Genomic DNA, 10,143 nt, shown 5'->3' on the forward strand with positions numbered 1-10,143 from the left:
AATTCTGTTTTCATGTCTTGCACCATTTCCTTCATCTGTTTGAATGTGGACTCCTGCTTTTCAATGACAGCTTTTATTATTTTGGCCGTTTTCTCTCTATGTATCACTAATTGTGCCTCTACTTCTTTGGGTATAATTGCCTGTATTTCTATGAGAGTTTTGTTTATTTCTTCTTCATTTGCCTTCATTTGTGTGGACATTTCTTTGAGAGCTTTGTTCATTTCTTCTTTGTTTGCCTCAATTTTCGTGGTCATTTCTCTGAGAGCTTGATTTGTTTCCTCTTGGTTCGTCTCGATTTCTTTGGCTATTTCTATGAGGGCTTTGTTCATTTCATCTTTATGGGCCTCTAATAGCTGGAGAAACATAGTTTTGAGGTCGTTTTCTTGTATATCTCGTGAATTGAAGTGTCCATTGGTTTGTGGGGTTGCTGGTGAGGTCATTATGTCCTGATTTTTGTTGGGTGTGTTCTTACCTCTGCCTCTAACCATCTGGTTATTTATAACTCTCGCTGTTTGTTCATCGAGTTTGTAGTTCAGTTTATGATTGTCTCTTTCTGTGTTTTGGACTGTTTTTTCAGGAAGATGAGAGAGGTTCACTGGTTTGGGAGTGTGCGTTGTAGTTTCAGTTTTGCGTAAGTAAGGAATGTGACACTGGTGCTATTCTCATATGCTTTTAGCGGGCACAATGTGCATGTGTAGATTCTGTGAGTATTGTAGTGGCCTGCAGGCCACTATTATGCAGTTCTGTCTGAGATCCAGGGATTGTTTGCCTGGATTACACTGGTGGACCCACAAGGCAGAGACTTCAACATTGGGGTCGCTTTCCCAAGAATCCCTATGATGCCCACACTAGGGGTGTGGGTGGCAGGGATCTTGTCTGGTTGCTTCTGTGGAGAGACCCTGGGTCTGGGGCAAACTCTCCTTAGAATGCTCACTCACTCTCTTGCAGGACCAGTTGGAATGCACAGGAGTTCCCCTTGCTCTCTACTCTCTGATTTGGTCCTGTGGAAAATGTGCGGGTAGGCTAACAGTCAGCTCTGTGACACTGTGTCTGCAGGACTTAGTGTCTACCTTTCCTATGTGCTGCCTCTCTGTCCTTTTCCTCTGCCAGGAGGGGTTATGTTGACTGGTCCCAGGGTAGCACGGGAAAGACTTAGGTTGATTGTTCTCAATCCCAGATCCCAGGCCCAGATCTCTCTGCCTGAAGCAGCCTGGCGGTAGAACCTATGTTTCCTGATCCCGAGAGAGTACCAGGTAGGGTTGAATGTCCTCAGATCCAGAGCTTGGGTTTCTCTGCCAGGGGCCGCTGGGTGAGCTGGAGAGGGGGTGCTGTGTCCTGTGGCAGGCTGCCTCTCTGTCCTTCCTCTCTGACCTTCCCCTCTGCTAGGGCAAGCTTATGGTGGTGCTCTCAGGTGGGTTTCAGAAGGGGTTGGGCCTTTTCATTCCTGATCATGAGCCGGGGTTTCGGGGGACCGCCGGTGATAGGACTTGGTGCTAGACCTTATTGCGCTGGTCCCAGGAGAGTCTCATGACATGTTGGATGACCACAGTCCCAGATCCCGAGCTGAAGTTTGTTTGCTAGGAGCAGCCGGCAGCACTGGGATCCTGGCACTTTGAACCTGCTGTGCACCTCTTTATCCTTCTGCTCCGCCATGACAGGGTTATGGCGGCGTTTGGGGGAATGCCCGAAAGGATTGGGTTTTCTCAGCCCCGATCTCGGGTTGGGGTACAGACAATGTGGTCTGTGGCAGATTCTGCTGGATGCCTCCTGCCTCCTTGGAAGAGGGAGTAGGGATTTTGAGCTGGGCGCACAGCTGTTCTCCGCGCATGGCGGGAGTTCAGTTTTGATGGCAGCAGGTACCTGAGGTCAGGGAGACCTTCCAGGGAAAGACTAGGTGACCCGTGATCAGTCTCACAACTTTCATTCCCTGTGGGGTTTTCTTGCGACTGGAACCTCCAGTCTCTGGCACCCTTGTGCCCACCAATCAGCCTGGGAACGTGATCGGGACACGCAGGCATTTGGCTCCAACCTGGAGACCCAAAGCCCGCTTTACCCGGGTTTTTGCTGGGCGGCCGAGAGTGGACCTGACTGATTCCCAAGCTGTGGGAGCCTCCTCTCACCTGGGAAACATGATCGCTGTAGTTTTAGGGCCCAGAGTTCAGTCTCCTGGTTGCTGCATGGAGAGTGTTATCCCGCTTCTCAGACACAGTGTTCTCCTGGCACCACCATCTTCGCCCCCCAACATTTGAGAAAATTAAAGCTACCATTTTTCAATATAATCAACAATTTAAATGAAATCATATATACAGAAAAGGACATACATACATGCTTATACATTCATGAATAAGAGGGCATGCATGTTTGTTTAGCTTGTGGGATTCTTCTTCCATTACAGATATATACATTTTGTTGTCATTGTTTATTCAGCATATGAAGAAAAGCATATAACTAAAAAACAATGACAACAAAAACCAAACAAATAAACTTCTTGAAGGAAGTTGAGAGCATGAAGGAAACAACACCTATAAAAAGAAAATCAATGTTTCCCATGTAAATATTTGATGGTATAAATAAGAAATACATGATAAAGTGTGATAAAGCTCTGTTTTATTATTCAAATTAGCATATGCATGTCTGCTACTTATATTGAGTAAGACAAGCATCTAAGTATATGAAAAGTAATGTCTCTTTGCCTAAGAGTTGCCAGCAGCTAGTATGAATGTATTGGGAGCTTGGGTAAGTTATCTCAGGCTTTATGTCTATTTAACTACATATATCACATGTTTATTACAAATAGGTATCTTTATCTTGTCCTTTCATTTGTATGTTTAATTATCCTCAAAAGGCTTAATATTGTAATTTGTTTGCTTTCTCTTTTTAAACATATTTATTAGTCCTTTGAAATTTTTCTATACTGTATTTTGACACCCCCCACCACTCATCTAAGATCTATCTGATCTTCCCTACCCACCCAATGTTGTGGTATCATTTATTTTAGGTAAACCATCAAGTTTAGTTTATGATACCCTATACTTTTATGTGTGTGACCTTAGTGGAGTATGGTCAATCCATCAGGGCTGCCCCTTAAAAGAACTGCTTTTCTTCTTCTGGTAGCAATCAATTGCACATAACTCTTTTATTATTTTTTTTATTTTTTATATTAATTACAGTTTATTCACTTTGTATCCCAGATGTAGCCCCCTTCATCATCCTTCCCAATCCCACCCTTCCTCCCTCATGTCCTCCCATTTCCCTCCCCAAGTTCATATAACTCTTTAGAAAGGAATAGGACTTTGTGCCTGTTACATGCTAGAATTTTGTCCAGCCTGAGCCTCTGAATGTCTTATGCAAGCTGTCTCTATTAGTGTGACTTCATATGTGCAACAGGTTTGATGTATCTAGAAAATACTGTTCACATGTAGTTGTCCTCCAACTATGGCTGTAGAGAGAATCTCTTGTGTTCTGTAGGGAAGCATCCCCTGTCAGTAAAAAGCTAGGGGCCCTATTAACTGAGGCAGGACATAGAAGGTTCTATCAGAGAGAGAGAGAGGTGAACTCTGGGATAGCATCATAGGGGAGATTCATCGCAGACTCTGAGGAAGATAGACACATGGAAATAAGAGAGATAACCAGCCATGTGGCACTAATAGAACAAATGTGCAAAATAAGTTATGAGTTAGCTGAGGAATGAACCAAAGCTTATGGCCTAGGCGTTAACTCATAAATAATAAAGTCTCAGAGTCTTTATTTCAAGAACTGGAGTGTGATTGGAAAGCCCAGTTACATATGGCTCCTGCAGTCTTTCTATATCTTGTTCATAATGATCCCTAAATCTTGAGAAGAGCTGTGTAAGAGAAGTGTCTCAATTAGGCTGAATCATCCACAACCTCTCATTCTCTATAACTGGACCAGTTGTTGGTATATGTGCTACACACTATTTACAGTAAAAAGAAGCTTCATGAATAATTGTTGAGAAATGCATTAATTAATCAGTATAATGATAAGCAGCTATTTTAAAATATATCTATTTAGCAGGAAGATAGGCTTTTTCTGTGGGTCTTACCACCTGTCTTGCCACTGGTTCTATATAAAGTAACGGTGCCTGGTATGGTTTTCAACTTGTGGAGTGGAGCTTAAATCCAATCCAAACTCTTGTGATATTTGTGCCATTCTTATACCAGCATGACTTGCCATGCGAATTATTGTTGCAACTCACAAGTTTCACAGATGGGTAGGACTGCTGATTAATTGTCTCCTCTGGAAAGGTTGCAAATTTTGTTTTATTTCCTTAGAAGAGGGGATGAGATGAGAGCCATACCCAAACTTTAAAAATGTATAGCTTGGGCTGAGCCCAGACAATTTCTATCTAACTCTTCTTAGGCCTAGGCCTGAAAGCTTCTAGCCTCTATGCAAATCTGGACTTCTGCAAGCCCAGACCTTGAAAACTTTAGATCTGTCCTCCATCTGCTAACCTAGGCCTAGAATGTTTTTGGCCTCTGAGGCTTACTGCTGAATAAGCTCACCCTTTCTACCTCTTTCTGAACTCTGGCTAGGTGGCTGTTCAACTCAGCTGTTCTGGCTCAAAACTCCTCTGCGAGCTCAGTGATTCAAACTGGCTTTCTCTGCTTCTCACTGAATTGCTCTGAGTGGAAAAACTGCCTCTGAAGTCTACAAACTGAACTGCATAAACACAACTGCACTCAATTGAACTGTAACTGACTGTACTGCACTCCCAAACTCTAGTGTACTGTCTCCACAAACCCTTCATAGAACTCCACAGATCTTCATAAGTATATTTAGACTGTTAAGTTTATGGGATCTTTAATTGTTTCTGTTAATAGTTAATAGTTAATCCATGTTGCTAAATTAAAATTTCTGTACATCTTCCCCTTTTCTGTTTTTGATAAAAATTGTACACAGTTTAACTATTAACAGAAACAGTTAAAGATCCCATAAATTTAACAGTCTTAACCTAGTTGGTTGCACTGTCCCATGCGGGGGGATCAGCTTTCTGCATCTTGCTGTCTTTCTGAATTTCTTTCTTCCTTGAGTCATGCCTTTCATGTGGAAGCTTCTCTTATTCAGATAGGATATTTATCAGTTTTAAGGGAACCCATAGTCTTTTGTAACCTGTGGAAATACAAGCAAAACCTCTTCCCAAATGCAATACAGTCCCTGGCTTCCATTCTAATGTTAAAACATCTTTTAAAAATAGAGGTAAATCTAATACAGTAGTTTTAATTTCTATAATCCAGTATCATTCAGCCGCTGTTGTCCCTGCCTCATTGCAATTCAAAATATTTAAAGTTAATAAAACATTATTCAGTCTATTTCTAAGAGTTCTTATTTCCCCTTACTGTTTATTAAACATCTTATTTAATGTACAGTTAGATCTTTCTACAATTGATTAATTTGTTGGATTGTATGTTATGCTTATAATATGTTTATAATATGCAAAAATGTTTTGTTTTAATGGAAACATATGTGGGGGCATTATCACTCTTAATTTGTAAGGATATTCACATGATAGCCATCATTTCCACCAACTGTGTGATTGTATAATCAGCCTTTTCAGAATTCAAAGAAGAAGCCCATTGAAATCCTGAATATGTATCAGTGGTGTGGTGTACAAATTTATTTTTAATTTAAAAATTTTTATTACTTACATTTTATTTTATATCCCAGCTGTAGCCTCTTCCCTTTCATCCCTCATTTCTTCCCATACGCACTGATAGGGGAGGTCTTCCTCTCCTTCCATCTGACCCTAGACTATCAGGTCTCATCAGGATTAGCTGCATTGTTTTCTTCTGTTTCTTTCTGTGGCCTGGTAAGGTTGTTGTGCCCCATTTTCTAATTGGATTATTTTGTTAATCATACTACATTTCATAGAAGACAAATAACAAGGAGGATCCAAGGGAGGATGCACAAATCTCACTCAGAAGAGAAGATAGAATAGCAGAGGTAGTGGCTAAAGAGAGGGAACAAAGTAGGAAAGGGGGTGGTGGGAGTTAAGAGGGTGGAGAACAGACCTGGGGAGTATGAAAGGGAGAGGACAGAAGACCTGTAAAGAAAAGAGAAATGGAGGGTGGAAGTATCTCTGTGAAAAGCTGAAGATCTAAGGCAGGGTATGTCCCTGGGAGGATAAGAGACAGATTCAAGGATACACCAAGAAGCAGAGACCATAGAGACTGAAGAGGGCACTTCTAACTGGACTAGCCTCCTGATAGAGGGAGGGGAGCTCCAACCCACCCACAAAAACTTCAGCCTCAAATTTACCCTGCCTAGAAGATGAACAGAGATAAAGATTGAGCAGATAGAAGAGAGATTGAAGGAAGACCTACCCTATGGAAGGGTGCCAATCCCTGACACTATGAATGATACTCTGATAAGCTTGCAGACAGGAACATGACAGAATTGTCCTCTGAGAGACTCTCCCCAGCAGTGCCTCAAAACAGGTACTGAGACTAACAACCAAACATTGGGTGATGTTTAGGTAATCTTGTGAAAAAGTGGGAGGAAAGAGAGAAAAGGACATGGTAGTGACAGGAGCTCCACAAGAAGATCAACAGAGTCAACTAACCAAGGCCCAGAGGGGTTGGGTGAGACTGAAGCATCAACCAAGGATCATGAATTGACCTAAGCCCCCGACAAAGATGTAGCAGATGGACATTTTAGGATTCATGTGAGTCCTCTAGTAGGGGAAGTGGGGACTGCATTGGATGCAACCTCACTTGCCAAATTTTTGATCACTTCCCCATAACGGGACTGCCTTGCCAGGCCACAGGAGAAGAGGACATGCTCAGGCCTGATGAAACTTGATGAGCTGGGTTGGATGGGAAAGGGAGCCCCTCTTTTCTGAGGAGGAGGCAAGGGTGAAAGGGGAAGGGAAGGAGAGACTGAGAAGGGAGGAGAGATGGGGCTCCAATTAGGATGTAAAGTAGATAGAAAATAAATTAATTGATTAAAAAATCCTTTACATAAATTACATGGCACCTTGAAAGTTAGTCAGTAGAGATGAAGCTTTTAATGAGTAGTAGCTTGATTTCTCCATGTTCGACGACTTAAGTATGTAGTGTCTTTAACAATAGGATCTTACCATCAAGTTCTGAAGAGTAATCAAGAACGTTGACAGCACATAACATTTGGGGGTCTAATGGAAACTCACTTGCCAACAATTTAAAGAGGTAATCCATTGCTGGCATTGGACATTGTGTTTGTTTACGCTTGATGTCTGATGATGGTATAGGGCGATTCTACTTAAATTTAATTTTAATGTTTGTATTTGTGCATGTATATAATAAAGGAAGCTGGTATCATAATAGGTTTCAATATGACTTTTCTACATAGAAATTAAAACAGCCTCGGTGTCCAACAGATGCATGCATCATAAATATGTGGTACATTTATACAATGACATACTATTCAGTGTAGGAAAAACAAAATTATGAAATTCCAGTAAATAGATAGAAATGGAAACAATCATTCTTAGTGAGATAACCCAAGAGACAAATTCATTTGATGATGTTAACCCTGAGCTTTGGCTATGTGTGAAGGTCAAGAAATTAAATAGGGGCCAAGGGTGAATTTCAAAGGGCAAATAGAATGTATTAGAATAAACAGTAAAGGAAGATAATGACTTTTACCCTGTTAGCACTGTAAAGCCTCTCTAAAGGCTTTCCTCTCCCGCCATCACATCTAAGTCAAGAGTCTCCAGAAGAAACTGGGATTGCTATTGAAGCTTTTCACCAGAGGCTGAGCTTCAAAACAACCTACAAGTGTCTGAGGAGCTATTCTGAGCAATACGGAGACTCGTGGACTGTGTGATAAGGAGAGACACCTAGTGGTCTAGGACTTCAGGCTTGTCACATTTGACACTATATAGGAAGTGGGTGCAGCGATGAACGCAAGAAAACACAAAGAAAGTGTAAGATCTACGGAACCTAAGAGACTTGTGTCAAGAGAAGACTTCCCGGGACTTAACTTTCACACAACTGTGAAAAGGGCTTTTGTTGGTTGCATTAAAGGAGACACTGAAGGATTGTTTCGAACAGAATGGGGGAAATGAAGTGACTGATCATAACCAATAGAGGCTGTGGAAAAAGAAGTCTTTTGCTTTTGTTACCTTTGATGGACAAGACTCTGTGGATAAGATTGTCATTAGAAGTACTCCACTGCGAATGGGCAAACTGTGAATTAAGAAATGCCCTGTCAAAGCAAGAAATGGGTGTTGCTTCATCCAGCCAAAGAGGTCAAAGTGTTTTCAAGAACTTTAGTGGTGTTTGTAGAGGTGGTTTTGTTGGCAGTGACAATTTTGGTCAAGGAGGAAACTTCAGCGATGGTGGTGGCTTTGGTGGCAGCTATGCTGGTGGTGCATATGGTAGCAGTGGGGATGACTATAATGGATTTGGTAATGATAGAAGCAGTTTTGGAAGTAGTGGACACTGCCAAGATTTTGGCAGTTACAACAATCAGTCTTCAAATTTTGAAATGAAGGGAAGATTCTTTGGAGGCAGACACCCTGCCCTTCTGGTAGTAGAGATCAGTACATTGCTAAATCACAAAGCTAAGGTGGCTATGTGCTTTGAGATGCAGTTGCAGTAGTTACAGCAGTGGCAAAGGTTCTAATTACTGCGTGGAAACAAAATTCATCAAGAGAGGAAAGCCAGAGAAGAACAGGAAGCTACAGATTGCTACAGAGCTGTAAACTCAGTCAAGCACAATCGTGGCAAGGCCTAGCCAAAGTGAAGAAGAGATATTTTTAGACAACACTCATGTGTATGGGCATAGAAACCCATCCATGCCTGCATTTGTGACTAAAGCAGATTAGTTTAGTTTCTGTTCTACCGAAAGTGTAAAGCATTCCAACAAATGGTTTTATTCCAGACTGTTTTTTTCCTCACTTGTGCTCACTTGTATGATCATGATCATACGTTAGGCAGTTAGTCTACTCTGAAACCATCTTGATAAACTACCTCAACAGGATAAAGTTAAATTCCTTCAGGGTGGTGCCAGGTTTCATTTAAAATATATTTATGGGTACTAGGAGGGAGAACTCATTGTCTTCAGAAACACTGGTGTAGTTAAATGGCCAGTTACTCTTGTGACTTTAGTAAAGTTCTTCATTGAAAAGATAATCCAAGCAAAGTTACAATTTGGTTATAAAATAGTTGTTAACATACCCTTTGTAATATCAACATTGAATAATATTATCAAATTAAATAAGACAGGAATGAACCTTGTTCATCATCCATTATCATGTATAATCAATAAAAAATTAAATTTCCATGAAAAAAATGTGTGGGGATCATGATATAAGAAGTGTTTAATAGGGTTGGGGAAGGAAATAGAGGGAGAGATAAATAACATAGATACATGAAAAATGTCCTAGGGAAGCTGGTGTTTATGTCTCACTCAAAGTTGGATTTTATTAATAGTAACAATTTCTTTCAATGAGTGGAAGGCACGTATTTATCTAGATGAAGCTAGATTCAGAAACTCAACTGCTATTAAGGAAATTAGCTCACAAAATATAGAAATGTATACAAATTTGAGAAAAGTATCAAAACTCATTATGAATATTTTTAGACTTATAAAAACTATTATTACCAATTTAAAATATGTCTAAGTAGACATAATATACATAGATAGTTTGATATATGAATAAATTGAATATCACTATCAGTCAGCCTTTAGTAAAGAATATCTGTTCATTGAGGCAAGGTGGATAAATCTGAAGAATATTATTTTAATGCAAATATACTAATCATATGTAAAAAATAAAAATCTGTTATTTGTTTTTTAAATATTTCTCAACCATTAGAGAGCAGCTACCAATAAACAGAAAATACCAGCCCCCGGCTGAGACCTGCTGGTCTATATATGCCTTTTTGAATTCTACTAGATAGACAACATTCCATAGAAGGTAGATATTTGGGGTAGAAAATTCCCAACAACCAACCTTGTTCAAAGTCAGGAACATGGTAAGTTCTAAAATGAATGGCATACCAAACTTGGAGGTTAGTGCACTTATGGATTTTGCTCAGAAAATAAAAATAAATACAAAGGAAGGACTAAGAGGTAAGACCTAGGTTATGTGTAACAGTGAAACCTCTGGATTACTCAGAAAGAAAGGAAGGAAAGAAG

The 10,143-nt window shown here is 40.4% G+C and overlaps 1 pseudogene; it reads left to right on the top strand.

Annotated features, from left to right (window-relative positions):
- The first annotated feature begins 2,719 nt into the window (after positions 1 to 2,719).
- Positions 2,720 to 8,601, top strand: LOC129666334 (heterogeneous nuclear ribonucleoprotein A1-like; annotated as a pseudogene).
- The last annotated feature ends 1,542 nt before the right edge of the window (positions 8,602 to 10,143 follow it).

Source organism: Psammomys obesus, unplaced genomic scaffold (genome assembly GCF_907164565.1).
Source record: "Psammomys obesus unplaced genomic scaffold, mPsaObe1.curated_primary_1811, whole genome shotgun sequence".
NCBI classification, from domain to species: Eukaryota; Metazoa; Chordata; class Mammalia; order Rodentia; family Muridae; genus Psammomys; species Psammomys obesus.